The sequence below is a fragment of the Parasteatoda tepidariorum genome, chromosome 8, assembly GCF_982258835.1.
Source record: "Parasteatoda tepidariorum strain Cologne lab strain chromosome 8, Ptep-v5.0, whole genome shotgun sequence".
NCBI classification, from domain to species: Eukaryota; Metazoa; Arthropoda; class Arachnida; order Araneae; family Theridiidae; genus Parasteatoda; species Parasteatoda tepidariorum.
The window spans coordinates 37,540,602-37,555,895 of record NC_141762.1 but is presented as its reverse complement, the minus strand read 5'-3'; the positions used below and the strand labels follow the sequence as shown (position 1 = coordinate 37,555,895).

General features: G+C 27.6%; 1 long non-coding RNA gene across 1 annotated transcript in view; it reads left to right on the top strand.

Annotated features, from left to right (window-relative positions):
• The window catches only part of LOC147806075 (uncharacterized), a 163,039-nt gene that overhangs the window by 27,080 nt on the left and 120,665 nt on the right, over window positions 1-15,294 (top strand). Inside the window, exon 1 of the long non-coding RNA XR_015428705.1 lies at window positions 1-15,294. This exon is cut by the window's left edge and continues 27,080 nt beyond it; it is cut by the window's right edge and continues 18,392 nt beyond it. This is a non-coding gene — a long non-coding RNA (uncharacterized LOC147806075).

Below are 15,294 nucleotides of genomic sequence, written 5' to 3'. Positions count from 1 at the left end.
TGTGACCATGTTCTTTTTCATTGTCTAAGCAAATTAATCGAAATTTTGAAGAGTATAAATAGAGGTTTTTATGAGTCATTTTAAAATAGAATGAATTAGTAATTTGACGAAAGTATGACGACAAATCATGATAGATATTCAGATATTTTTTTCACTGCTATAGTGTTTGAACCTAACTATGAAAAATTGTGCCCTTAGTTAAAATCGTAAAAGCGTGAGAAGTGTGACCCTTATCCCAATTTTCATCGGTTAAATGAATAAGAAAAGTAAAGGTTAATTTTTTAGTTATAAATATATTTGAAAGCAAATAAATTCATAATGTCATCTAAATTTTGAGGTTTTCGAGGTGTTTATGAGTAGTTTCAAAGTAAGAAAAAATTGGTAATTTAAAAAAGTTTCAAGATTAACGACCTATCATTAGGAGTAGTATGAACCTTACTATGAAAAAGTGTTTCCTGAGTGAAAAGTTTAAAATTGAGAGAAGTGTGACCCTGTTCCTTTTCATCGTATAAAATCGTATCATCGTATGTGATTAAATTTTAAATGTCATCTATATTTGAGCTTTTTTTTTTATTAAGTGGTTTAAAGCAATTGAAATGCTATATAGAGTTGTGTGACCCTGTTGATTTTCATCGTTTAAGTTAAGGTGATTATATTTATAACGTCTTCGTGATTTTGAGGTAGTGAAGGTTTTAGTTATAGAGATTGTTTTACGAGCAATTTAAAAAAATTGAATTGTATTTAAGAGTGTGACCCTGTTGAGTATCATCGTATAAGCAAAGTAAACGTCATTAATTTATAAAGCCAACGAAAAATTGAGGTTTTGAAGGTATTGATATTAAGATTTTTAAAGAGTAGTTTTAAAATAGTGTAAATTGGTAATTTGATAATGAATCAAGATTGAGGACGTATCATGATAGATATTCAGATTTTTTTTTTCACTGCTAAAGTGTAGCTTTTATTATTGATTTAAAATTAAGTGTAGTATGCACCGAAATATAAGAAACTTTGTCTTTAGTTAAAATTGATAGAGAAAAGTGTGACCCTAATCCCCTTCTTCACGGCATAAATGAGTATTTTAATTCCTTAATTATAAGTATATTTGAAAGTACAGAAATTCATCATGTCTATAATATAATTGAAGTGTGACCTTGTTCTTTTTCATTGTCTAAGCAAATTAATCGAAATTTTGAAGAGTATAAATAGAGGTTTTTATGAGTCATTTTAAAATAGAATGAATTAGTAATTTGACGAAAGTATGACGACAAATCATGATAGATATTCAGATATTTTTTTCACTGCTATAGTGTTTGAACCTAACTATGAAAAAGTGTGGCGTTAGTTAAAATCGTAAAAGCGTGAGAAGTGTGACCCTTATCCCAATTTTCATCGGTTAAATGAATAAGAAAAATAATGGTTAATTTTTTAGTTATAAATATATTTGAAAGCAAATAAATTCATAATGTCATCTAAATTTTGAGGTTTTCGAGGTGTTTATGAGTAGTTTCAAAATAAGAAAAAATTGGTAATTTAAAAAAGTTTCAAGATTAACGACCTATCATTAGGAGTAGTATGAACCTTACTATGAAAAAGTGTTTCCCTCAGTGAAAAGTTTAAAATTGAGAGAAGTGTGACCCTGTTCCTTTTCTTCGTGTCATCGTTTTTTCATCGTATGTGATTAAATTTTAAATGTCATCAATATTTGAGGTTTTTATTTATTAGAGGTTTAAAGCAATTGAAATGCTATATAGAGTTGTGTGGCCCTGTTGATTTTCATCGTTTAAGTTAAGGTGATTATATTTATAACGTCTTCGTGATTTTGAGGTAGTGAAGGTTTTAGTTATAAAGGTTGTTTTACGAGTAATTTAAAAAAAATTGAATTGTATTTAAGAGTGTGACCCTGTTGATTATCATCGTATAAGCAAAGTAAACGTCATTAATTTATAAAGCCAACGAAAAATTGAGGTTTTGAAGGTATTGATATTAAGATTTTTAAAGAGTAGTTTTAAAATAGTGTAAATTGGTAATTTGATAATGAATCAAGATTGAGGACGTATCATGATAGATATTCCGATTTTTTTTTTCACTGCTAAAGTGTAGCTTTTATTATTGATTTAAAATTAAGTGTAGTATGCACCGAAATATAAGAAACTTTGTCTTTAGTTAAAATTGATAGAGAAAAGTGTGACCCTAATCCCCATCTTCACGGCATAAATGAGTATTTTAATTCCTTAATTATAAGTATATTTGAAAGTACAGAAATTCATCATGTCTATAATATAATTGAAGTGTGACCCTGTTCTTTTTCATTGTCTAAGCAAATTAATCGAAATTATGAAGAGTATAAATAGAGGTTTTTATGAGTCATTTTAAAATAGAATGAATTAGTAATTTGACGAAAGTATGACGACAAATCATGATAGATATTCAGATATTTTTTTCACTGCTATAGTGTTTGAACCTAACTATGAAAAAGTGTGCCCTTAGTTAAAATCGTAAAAGCGTGAGAAGTGTGACCCTTATCCCAATTTTCATCGGTTAAATGAATAAGAAAAGTAAAGGTTAATTTTTTAGTTATAAATATATTTGAAAGCAAATAAATTCATAATGTCATCTAAATTTTGAGGTTTTCGAGGTGTTTATGAGTAGTTTCAAAGTAAGAAAAAATTGGTAATTTAAAAAAGTTTCAAGATTAACGACCTATCATTAGGAGTAGTATGAACCTTACTATGAAAAAGTGTTTCCTGAGTGAAAAGTTTAAAATTGAGAGAAGTGTGACCTTGTTTCTTTTCATCGTATTCTCATCGTATGTGATTAAATTTTAAATGTCATCAATATTTGAGGTTTTTATTTATTAGTGGTTTAAAGCAATTGAAATGCTATATAGAGTTGTGTGGCCCCGTTGATTTTCATCGTTTAAGTTAAGGTGATTATATTTATAACGTCTTCGTGATTTTGAGGTAGTGAAGGTTTTAGTTATAGAGGTTGTTGTACGAGCAATTTAAAAAAATTGAATTGTATTTAAGAGTGTGACCCTGTTGATTACCATCGTATAAGCAAAGTAAACGTCATTAATTTATAAAGCCAACGAAAAATTAAGGTTTTGAAGGTATTGATATTAAGATTTTTAATGAGTAGTTTTAAAATAGTGTAAATTGGTAATTTGATAATGAATCAAGATTGAGGACGTATCATGATAGATATTCAGATTTTTTTTTTCACTGCTAAAGTGTAGCTTTTATTATTGATTTAAAATTAAGTGTAGTATGCACCGAAATATAAGAAACTTTGTCTTTAGTTAAAATTGATAGAGAAAAGTGTGACCCTAATCCCCTTCTTCACGGCATAAATGAGTATTTTAATTCCTTAATTATAAGTATATTTGAAAGTACAGAAATTCATCATGTCTATAATATAATTGAAGTGTGACCCTGTTCTTTTTCATTGTCTAAGCAAATTAATCGAAATTTTGAAGAGTATAAATAGAGGTTTTTATGAGTCATTTTAAAATAGAATGAATTAGTAATTTGACGAAAGTATGACGACAAATCATGATAGATATTCAGATATTTTTTTCACTGCTATAGTGTTTGAACCTAACTATGAAAAAGTGTGCCCTTAGTTAAAATCGTAAAAGCGTGAGAAGTGTGACCCTTATCCCAATTTTCATCGGTTAAATGAATAAGAAAAATAAAGGTTAATTTTTTAGTTATAAATATATTTGAAAGCAAATAAATTCATAATGTCATCTAAATTTTGAGGTTTTTGAGGTGTTTATGAGTAGTTTCAAAATAAGAAAAAATTGGTAATTTGAAAAAGTTTCAAGATTGACGACCTATCATTAGGAGTAGTATGAACCTTACTATGAAAAAGTGTTTCCTGAGTGAAAAATTTAAAATTGAGAGAAGTGTGACCCTGTTCCTTTTCTTCGTATCATCGTATTTTCATCGTATGTGATTAAATTTTAAATGTCATCAATATTTGAGGTTTTTATTTATTAGTGGTTTAAAGCAATTGAAATGCTATATAGAGTTGTGTGGCCCTGTTGATTTTCATCGTTTAAGTTAAGGTGATTATATTTATAACGTCTTCGTGATTTTGAGGTAGTGAAGATTTTAGTTATAGAGGTTGTTTTACGAGCAATTTTAAAAAATTGAATTGTATTTAAGAGTGTGACCCTGTTGATTATCATCGTATAAGCAAAGTAAACGTCATTAATTTATAAAGCCAACGAAAAATTGAGATTTTGAAGGTATTGATATTAAGATTTTTTAAGAGTAGTTTTAAAATAGTGTAAATTGGTAATTTGATAATGAATCAAGATTGAGGACGTATCATGATAGATATTCAGATTTTTTTTTTCACTGCTAAAGTGTAGCTTTTATTATTGATTTAAAATTAAGTGTAGTATGCACCGAAATATAAGAAACTTTGTCTTTAGTTAAAATTGATAGAGAAAAGTGTGACCCTAATCCCCATCTTCACGGCATAAATGAGTATTTTAATTCCTTAATTATAAGTATATTTGAAAGTACAGAAATTCATCAGGTCTATAATATAATTAAAGTGTGACCATGTTCTTTTTCATTGTCTAAGCAAATTAATCGAAATTTTGAAGAGTATAAATAGAGGTTTTTATGAGTCATTTTAAAATAGAATGAATTAGTAATTTGACGAAAGTATGACGACAAATCATGATAGATATTCAGATATTTTTTTCACTGCTATAGTGTTTGAACCTAACTATGAAAAATTGTGCCCTTAGTTAAAATCGTAAAAGCGTGAGAAGTGTGACCCTTATCCCAATTTTCATCGGTTAAATGAATAAGAAAAGTAAAGGTTAATTTTTTAGTTATAAATATATTTGAAAGCAAATAAATTCATAATGTCATCTAAATTTTGAGGTTTTCGAGGTGTTTATGAGTAGTTTCAAAATAAGAAAAAATTGGTAATTTGAAAAAGTTTCAAGATTGACGACCTATCATTAGGAGTAGTATGAACCTTACTATGAAAAAGTGGTTCCTGAGTGAAAAGTTTAAAATTGAGAGAAGTGTGACATTGTTCCTTTTCATCGTATTTTATCGTATGTGATTAAATTTTAAATGTCATCAATATTTGAGGTTTTTATTTATTAGTGGTTTAAAGCAATTGAAATGCTATATAGAGTTTTGTGGCCCTGTTGATTTTCATCGTTTAAGTTAAGGTGATTATATTTATAACGTTTTCGTGATTTTGAGGTAGTGAAGGTTTTAGTTATAGAGGTTGTTTTACGAGCAATTTTAAAAAATTGAATTGTATTTAAGAGTGTGACCCTGTTGATTATCATCGTATAAATAAAGTAAAAATTGAGGTTTTGAAGGTATTGATATTAAGATTTTTAAAAAGTAGTTTTAAAATAGTGTAAATTGGTAATTTGATAATGAATCAAGATTGAGGACGTATCATGATAGATATTCCGATTTTTTTTTTCACTGCTAAAGTGTAGCTTTTCTTATTGATTTAAAATTAAGTGTAGTATGCACCGAAATATAAGAAACTTTGTCTTTAGTTAAAATTGATAGAGAAAAGTGTGACCCTAATCCCCTTCTTCACGGCATAAATGAGTATTTTAATTCCTTAATTATAAGTATATTTGAAAGTACAGAAATTCATCATGTCTATAATATAATTGAAGTGTGACCCTGTTCTTTTTCATTGTCTAAGCAAATTAATCGAAATTTTGAAGAGTATAAATAGAGGTTTTTATGAGTCATTTTAAAATAGAATGAATTAGTAATTTGACGAAAGTATGACGACAAATCATGATAGATATTCAGATATTTTTTTCACTGCTATAGTGTTTGAACCTAACTATGAAAAAGTGTGGCCTTAGTTTAATTCGTAAAAGCGTGAGAAGTGTGACCCTTATCCCAATTTTCATCGGTTCAATGAAACAGAAAAATAAAGGTTAATTTTTTAGTTAAAAAAATATATTTGAAAGCAAATAAATTCATAATGTCATCTAAATTTTGAGGTTTTCGAGGTGTTTATGAGTAGTTTCAAAATAAGAAAAAATTGGTAATTTGAAAAAGTTTCAAGATTGACGACCTATCATTAGGAGTAGTATGAACCTTACTATGAAAAAGTGGTTCCTGAGTGAAAAGTTTAAAATTGAGAGAAGTGTGACATTGTTCCTTTTCATCGTATTTTATCGTATGTGATTAAATTTTAAATGTCATCAATATTTGAGGTTTTTATTTATTAGTGGTTTAAAGCAATTGAAATGCTATATAGAGTTTTGTGGCCCTGTTGATTTTCATCGTTTAAGTTAAGGTGATTATATTTATAACGTTTTCGTGATTTTGAGGTAGTGAAGGTTTTAGTTATAGAGGTTGTTTTACGAGCAATTTTAAAAAATTGAATTGTATTTAAGAGTGTGACCCTGTTGATTATCATCGTATAAATAAAGTAAAAATTGAGGTTTTGAAGGTATTGATATTAAGATTTTTAAAAAGTAGTTTTAAAATAGTGTAAATTGGTAATTTGATAATGAATCAAGATTGAGGACGTATCATGATAGATATTCAGATTTTTTTTTTCACTGCTAAAGTGTAGCTTTTATTATTGATTTAAAATTAAGTGTAGTATGCACCGAAATATAAGAAACTTTGTCTTTAGTTAAAATTGATAGAGAAAAGTGTGACCCTAATCCCCTTCTTCACGGCATAAATGAGTATTTTAATTCCTTAATTATAAGTATATTTGAAAGTACAGAAATTCATCATGTCTATAATATAATTGAAGTGTGACCCTGTTCTTTTTCATTGTCTAAGCAAATTAATCGAAATTTTGAAGAGTATAAATAGAGGTTTTTATGAGTCATTTTAAAATAGAATGAATTAGTAATTTGACGAAAGTATGACGACAAATCATGATAGATATTCAGGTATTTTTTTCACTGCTATAGTGTTTGAACCTAACTATGAAAAAGTGTGCCCTTAGTTAAAATCGTAAAAGCGTGAGAAGTGTGACCCTTATCCCAATTTTCATCGGTTAAATGAATAAGAAAAATAAAGGTTAATTTTTTAGTTATAAATATATTTGAAAGCAAATAAATTCATAATGTCATCTAAATTTTGAGGTTTTTGAGGTGTTTATGAGTAGTTTCAAAATAAGAAAAAATTGGTAATTTGAAAAAGTTTCAAGATTGACGACCTATCATTAGGAGTAGTATGAACCTTACTATGAAAAAGTGTTTCCTGAGTGAAAAATTTAAAATTGAGAGAAGTGTGACCCTGTTCCTTTTCTTCGTATCATCGTATTTTCATCGTATGTGATTAAATTTTAAATGTCATCAATATTTGAGGTTTTTATTTATTAGTGGTTTAAAGCAATTGAAATGCTATATAGAGTTGTGTGGCCCAGTTGATTTTCATCGTTTAAGTTAAGGTGATTATATTTAAAACGTCTTCGTGATTTTGAGGTAGTGAAGATTTTAGTTATAGAGGTTGTTTTACGAGCAATTTTAAAAAATTGAATTGTATTTAAGAGTGTGACCCTGTTGATTATCATCGTATAAGCAAAGTAAACGTCATTAATTTATAAAGCCAACGAAAAATTGAGATTTTGAAGGTATTGATATTAAGATTTTTTAAGAGTAGTTTTAAAATAGTGTAAATTGGTAATTTGATAATGAATCAAGATTGAGGACGTATCATGATAGATATTCAGATTTTTTTTTTCACTGCTAAAGTGTAGCTTTTATTATTGATTTAAAATTAAGTGTAGTATGCACCGAAATATAAGAAACTTTGTCTTTAGTTAAAATTGATAGAGAAAAGTGTGACCCTAATCCCCATCTTCACGGCATAAATGAGTATTTTAATTCCTTAATTATAAGTATATTTGAAAGTACAGAAATTCATCAGGTCTATAATATAATTAAAGTGTGACCATGTTCTTTTTCATTGTCTAAGCAAATTAATCGAAATTTTGAAGAGTATAAATAGAGGTTTTTATGAGTCATTTTAAAATAGAATGAATTAGTAATTTGACGAAAGTATGACGACAAATCATGATAGATATTCAGATATTTTTTTCACTGCTATAGTGTTTGAACCTAACTATGAAAAATTGTGCCCTTAGTTAAAATCGTAAAAGCGTGAGAAGTGTGACCCTTATCCCAATTTTCATCGGTTAAATGAATAAGAAAAGTAAAGGTTAATTTTTTAGTTATAAATATATTTGAAAGCAAATAAATTCATAATGTCATCTAAATTTTGAGGTTTTCGAGGTGTTTATGAGTAGTTTCAAAGTAAGAAAAAATTGGTAATTTAAAAAAGTTTCAAGATTAACGACCTATCATTAGGAGTAGTATGAACCTTACTATGAAAAAGTGTTTCCTGAGTGAAAAGTTTAAAATTGAGAGAAGTGTGACCCTGTTCCTTTTCATCGTATAAAATCGTATCATCGTATGTGATTAAATTTTAAATGTCATCTATATTTGAGCTTTTTTTTTTATTAAGTGGTTTAAAGCAATTGAAATGCTATATAGAGTTGTGTGACCCTGTTGATTTTCATCGTTTAAGTTAAGGTGATTATATTTATAACGTCTTCGTGATTTTGAGGTAGTGAAGGTTTTAGTTATAGAGATTGTTTTACGAGCAATTTAAAAAAATTGAATTGTATTTAAGAGTGTGACCCTGTTGAGTATCATCGTATAAGCAAAGTAAACGTCATTAATTTATAAAGCCAACGAAAAATTGAGGTTTTGAAGGTATTGATATTAAGATTTTTAAAGAGTAGTTTTAAAATAGTGTAAATTGGTAATTTGATAATGAATCAAGATTGAGGACGTATCATGATAGATATTCCGATTTTTTTTTCACTGCTAAAGTGTAGCTTTTATTATTGATTTAAAATTAAGTGTAGTATGCACCTAAATATAAGAAACTTTGTCTTTAGTTAAAATTGATAGAAAAGTGTGACCCTTATCCCCTTCTTCACCGCATAAATGAGTATTTTAATTCCTTAATTATAAGTATATTTGAAAGTACAGAAATTCATCATGTCTATAATATAATTGAAGTGTGACCCTGTTCTTTTTCATTGTCTAAGCAAATTAATCGAAATTTTGAAGAGTATAAATAGAGGTTTTTATGAGTCATTTTAAAATAGAATGAATTAGTAATTTGACGAAAGTATGACGACAAATCATGATAGATATTCAGATATTTTTTTCACTGCTATAGTGTTTGAACCTAACTATGAAAAAGTGTGCCCTTAGTTAAAATCGTAAAAGCGTGAGAAGTGTGACCCTTATCCCAATTTTCATCGGTTCAATGAAACAGAAAAATAAAGGTTAATTTTTTAGTTATAAATATATTTGAAAGCAAATAAATTCATAATGTCATCTAAATTTTGAGGTTTTCGAGGTGTTTATGAGTAGTTTCAAAATAAGAAAAAATTGGTAATTTGAAAAAGTTTCAAGATTGACGACCTATCATTAGGAGTAGTATGAACCTTACTATGAAAAAGTGTTTCCTGAGTGAAAAATTTAAAATTGAGAGAAGTGTGACCCTGTTCCTTTTCTTCGTATCATCGTATTTTCATCGTATGTGATTAAATTTTAAATGTCATCAATATTTGAGGTTTTTATTTATTAGTGGTTTAAAGCAATTGAAATGCTATATAGAGTTGTGTGGCCCAGTTGATTTTCATCGTTTAAGTTAAGGTGATTATATTTAAAACGTCTTCGTGATTTTGAGGTAGTGAAGATTTTAGTTATAGAGGTTGTTTTACGAGCAATTTTAAAAAATTGAATTGTATTTAAGAGTGTGACCCTGTTGATTATCATCGTATAAGCAAAGTAAACGTCATTAATTTATAAAGCCAACGAAAAATTGAGATTTTGAAGGTATTGATATTAAGATTTTTTAAGAGTAGTTTTAAAATAGTGTAAATTGGTAATTTGATAATGAATCAAGATTGAGGACGTATCATGATAGATATTCAGATTTTTTTTTTCACTGCTAAAGTGTAGCTTTTATTATTGATTTAAAATTAAGTGTAGTATGCACCGAAATATAAGAAACTTTGTCTTTAGTTAAAATTGATAGAGAAAAGTGTGACCCTAATCCCCATCTTCACGGCATAAATGAGTATTTTAATTCCTTAATTATAAGTATATTTGAAAGTACAGAAATTCATCAGGTCTATAATATAATTAAAGTGTGACCATGTTCTTTTTCATTGTCTAAGCAAATTAATCGAAATTTTGAAGAGTATAAATAGAGGTTTTTATGAGTCATTTTAAAATAGAATGAATTAGTAATTTGACGAAAGTATGACGACAAATCATGATAGATATTCAGATATTTTTTTCACTGCTATAGTGTTTGAACCTAACTATGAAAAATTGTGCCCTTAGTTAAAATCGTAAAAGCGTGAGAAGTGTGACCCTTATCCCAATTTTCATCGGTTAAATGAATAAGAAAAGTAAAGGTTAATTTTTTAGTTATAAATATATTTGAAAGCAAATAAATTCATAATGTCATCTAAATTTTGAGGTTTTCGAGGTGTTTATGAGTAGTTTCAAAGTAAGAAAAAATTGGTAATTTAAAAAAGTTTCAAGATTAACGACCTATCATTAGGAGTAGTATGAACCTTACTATGAAAAAGTGTTTCCTGAGTGAAAAGTTTAAAATTGAGAGAAGTGTGACCCTGTTCCTTTTCATCGTATAAAATCGTATCATCGTATGTGATTAAATTTTAAATGTCATCTATATTTGAGCTTTTTTTTTTATTAAGTGGTTTAAAGCAATTGAAATGCTATATAGAGTTGTGTGACCCTGTTGATTTTCATCGTTTAAGTTAAGGTGATTATATTTATAACGTCTTCGTGATTTTGAGGTAGTGAAGGTTTTAGTTATAGAGATTGTTTTACGAGCAATTTAAAAAAATTGAATTGTATTTAAGAGTGTGACCCTGTTGAGTATCATCGTATAAGCAAAGTAAACGTCATTAATTTATAAAGCCAACGAAAAATTGAGGTTTTGAAGGTATTGATATTAAGATTTTTAAAGAGTAGTTTTAAAATAGTGTAAATTGGTAATTTGATAATGAATCAAGATTGAGGACGTATCATGATAGATATTCCGATTTTTTTTTCACTGCTAAAGTGTAGCTTTTATTATTGATTTAAAATTAAGTGTAGTATGCACCTAAATATAAGAAACTTTGTCTTTAGTTAAAATTGATAGAAAAGTGTGACCCTTATCCCCTTCTTCACCGCATAAATGAGTATTTTAATTCCTTAATTATAAGTATATTTGAAAGTACAGAATTTCATCATGTCTATAATATAATTGAAGTGTGACCCTGTTCTTTTTCATTGTCTAAGCAAATTAATCGAAATTTTGAAGAGTATAAATAGAGGTTTTTATGAGTCATTTTAAAATAGAATGAATTAGTAATTTGACGAAAGTATGACGACAAATCATGATAGATATTCAGATATTTTTTTCACTGCTATAGTGTTTAAACCTAACTATGAAAAAGTGTGACCTTAGTTAAAATCGTAAAAGCGTGAGAAGTGTGACCCTTATCCCAATTTTCATCGGTTAAATGAATAATAAAAATAAAGGTTAATTTTTTAGTTATAAATATATTTGATAGCAAATAAATTCATAATGTCATCTAAATTTTGAGGTTTTCGAGGTGTTTATGAGTAGTTTCAAAATAAGAAAAAATTGGTAATTTGAAAAAGTTTCAAGATTGACGACCTATCATTAGGAGTAGTATGAACCTTACTATGAAAAAGTGTTTCCTGAGTGAAAAGTTTAAAATTGAGAGAAGTGTGACCCTGTTCCTTTTCATCGTATAAAATCGTATCATCGTATGTGATTAAATTTTAAATGTCATCTATATTTGAGCTTTTTTTTATTAAGTGGTTTAAAGCAATTGAAATGCTATATAGAGTTGTGTGACCCTGTTGATTTTCATCGTTTAAGTTAAGGTGATTATATTTATAACGTCTTCGTGATTTTGAGGTAGTGAAGATTTTAGTTATAGAGGTTGTGTTACGAGCAATTTTAAAAAATTGAATTGTATTTAAGAGTGTGACCCTGTTGATTATCATCGTATAAGCAAAGTAAACGTCATTAATTTATAAAGCCAACGAAAAATTGAGGTTTTGAAGGTATTGATATTAAGATTTTTTAAGAGTAGTTTTAAAATAGTGTAAATTGGTAATTTGATAATGAATCAAGATTGAGGACGTATCATGATAGATATTCAGATTTCTTTTTTTCACTGCTAAAGTGTAGCTTTTATTATTGATTTAAAATTAAGTGTAGTATGCACCGAAATATAAGAAACTTTGTCTTTAGTTAAAATTGATAGAGAAAAGTGTGACCCTAATCCCCATCTTCACGGCATAAATGAGTATTTTAATTCCTTAATTATAAGTATATTTGAAAGTACAGAAATTCATCATGTCTATAATATAATTGAAGTGTGACCCTGTTCTTTTTCATCGTCTAAGCAAATTAATCGAAATTTTGAAGAGTATAAATAGAGGTTTTTATGAGTCATTTTAAAGTAGAATGAATTTGTAATTTGACGAAAGTATGACGACAAATCATGATAGATAATCAGATATTTTTTTCACTGCTATAGTGTTTGAACCTAACTATGAAAAATTGTGCCCTTAGTTAAAATCGTAAAAGCGTGAGAAGTGTGACCCTTATCCCAATTTTCATCGGTTAAATGAATAAGAAAAATAAAGGTTAATTTTTTAGTTATAAATATATTTCAAAGCAAATAAATTCATAATGTCATCTAAATTTTGAGGTTTTCGAGGTGTTTATGAGTAGTTTCAAAATAAGAAAAAATTGGTAATTTGAAAAAGTTTCAAGATTGACGACCTATCATTAGGAGTAGTATGAACCTTACTATGAAAAAGTGTTTCCTGAGTGAAAAGTTTAAAATTGAGAGAAGTGTGACCCTGTTCCTTTTCATCGTATAAAATCGTATCATCGTATGTGACTATATTTTAAATGTCATCTATATTTGAGGTTTTTATTTATTAGTGGTTTAAAGCACTTGAAATGCTATATAGAGTTGTGTGGCCCTGTTGATTTTCATCGTTTAAGTTAAGGTGATTATATTTATAACGTCTTCGTGATTTTGACGTAGTGAAGATTTTAGTTATAGAGGTTGTTTTACGAGCAATTTTAAAAAATTGAATTGTATTTAAGAGTGTGACCCTGTTGATTATCATCGTATAAGCAAAGTAAACGTCATTAATTTATAAAGCCAACGAAAAATTGAGGTTTTGAAGGTATTGATATTAAGATTTTTTAAGAGTAGTTTTAAAATAGTGTAAATTGGTAATTTGATAATGAATCAAGATTGAGGACGTATCATGATAGATATTCAGATTTCTTTTTTTCACTGCTAAAGTGTAGCTTTTATTATTGATTTAAAATTAAGTGTAGTATGCACCGAAATATAAGAAACTTTGTCTTTAGTTAAAATTGATAGAGAAAAGTGTGACCCTAATCCCCATCTTCACGGCATAAATGAGTATTTTAATTCCTTAATTATAAGTATATTTGAAAGTACAGAAATTCATCATGTCTATAATATAATTGAAGTGTGACCCTGTTCTTTTTCATCGTCTAAGCAAATTAATCGAAATTTTGAAGAGTATAAATAGAGGTTTTTATGAGTCATTTTAAAGTAGAATGAATTTGTAATTTGACGAAAGTATGACGACAAATCATGATAGATAATCAGATATTTTTTTCACTGCTATAGTGTTTGAACCTAACTATGAAAAATTGTGCCCTTAGTTAAAATCGTAAAAGCGTGAGAAGTGTGACCCTTATCCCAATTTTCATCGGTTAAATGAATAAGAAAAATAAAGGTTAATTTTTTAGTTATAAATATATTTGAAAGCAAATAAATTCATAATGTCATCTAAATTTTGAGGTTTTCGAGGTGTTTATGAGTAGTTTCAAAATAAGAAAAAATTGGTAAATTAAAAAAGTTTCAAGATTGACGACCTATCATTAGGAGTAGTATGAACCTTACTATGAAAAAGTGTTTCCTGAGTGAAAAGTTTAAAATTGAGAGAAGAGTGACCTTGTTCCTTTTCATCGTATTTTCATCGTATGTGATTAAATTTTAAATGTCATCAATATTTGAGGTTTTTATTTATTAGTGGTTTAAAGCAATTGAAATGTTATATAGAGTTGTTTGGCCCTGTTGATTTTCATCGTTTAAGTTAAGGTGATTATACTTATAACGTCTTCGTGATTTTGAGGTAGTGAAGGTTTTAGTTATAAAGGTTGTTTTACGAGCAATTTAAAAAAATTGAATTGTATTTAAGAGTGTGACCCTGTTGATTATCATCGTATAAGCAAAGTAAACGTCATTAATTTATAAAGCCAACGAAAAATTGAGGTTTTGAAGATATTGATATTAAGATTTTTAAAGAGTAGTTTTAAAATAGTGTAAATTGGTAATTTGATAATGAATCAAGATTGAGGACGTATCATATAGATCAAATCAAATAGATATTCAGATTTTTTTTTTCACTGCTAAAGTGTAGCTTTTATTATTGATTTAAAATTAAGTGTAGTATGCACCTAAATATAAGAAACTTTGTCTTTAGTTAAAATTGATAGAGAAAAGTGTGACCCTAATCCCCTTCTTCACGGCATAAATGAGTATTTTAATTCCTTAATTATAAGTATATTTGAAAGTACAGAAATTCATCATGTCTATAATATAATTGAAGTGTGACCCTGTTCTTTTTCATTGTCTAAGCAAATTAATCGAAATTTTGAAGAGTATAAATAGAGGTTTTTATGAGTCATTTTAAAATAGAATGAATTAGTAATTTGACGAAAGTATGACGACAAATCATGATAGATATTCAGATATTTTTTTCACTGCTATAGTGTTTGAACCTAACTATGAAAAAGTGTGGCCTTAGTTTAATTCGTAAAAGCGTGAGAAGTGTGACCCTTATCCCAATTTTCATCGGTTCAATGAAACAGAAAAATAAAGGTTAATTTTTTAGTTAAAAAAATATATTTGAAAGCAAATAAATTCATAATGTCATCTAAATTTTGAGGTTTTCGAGGTGTTTATGAGTAGTTTCAAAATAAGAAAAAATTGGTAATTTGAAAAAGTTTCAAGATTGACGACCTATCATTAGGAGTAGTATGAACCTTACTATGAAAAAGTGGTTCCTGAGTGAAAAGTTTAAAATTGAGAGAAGTGTGACATTGTTCCTTTTCATCG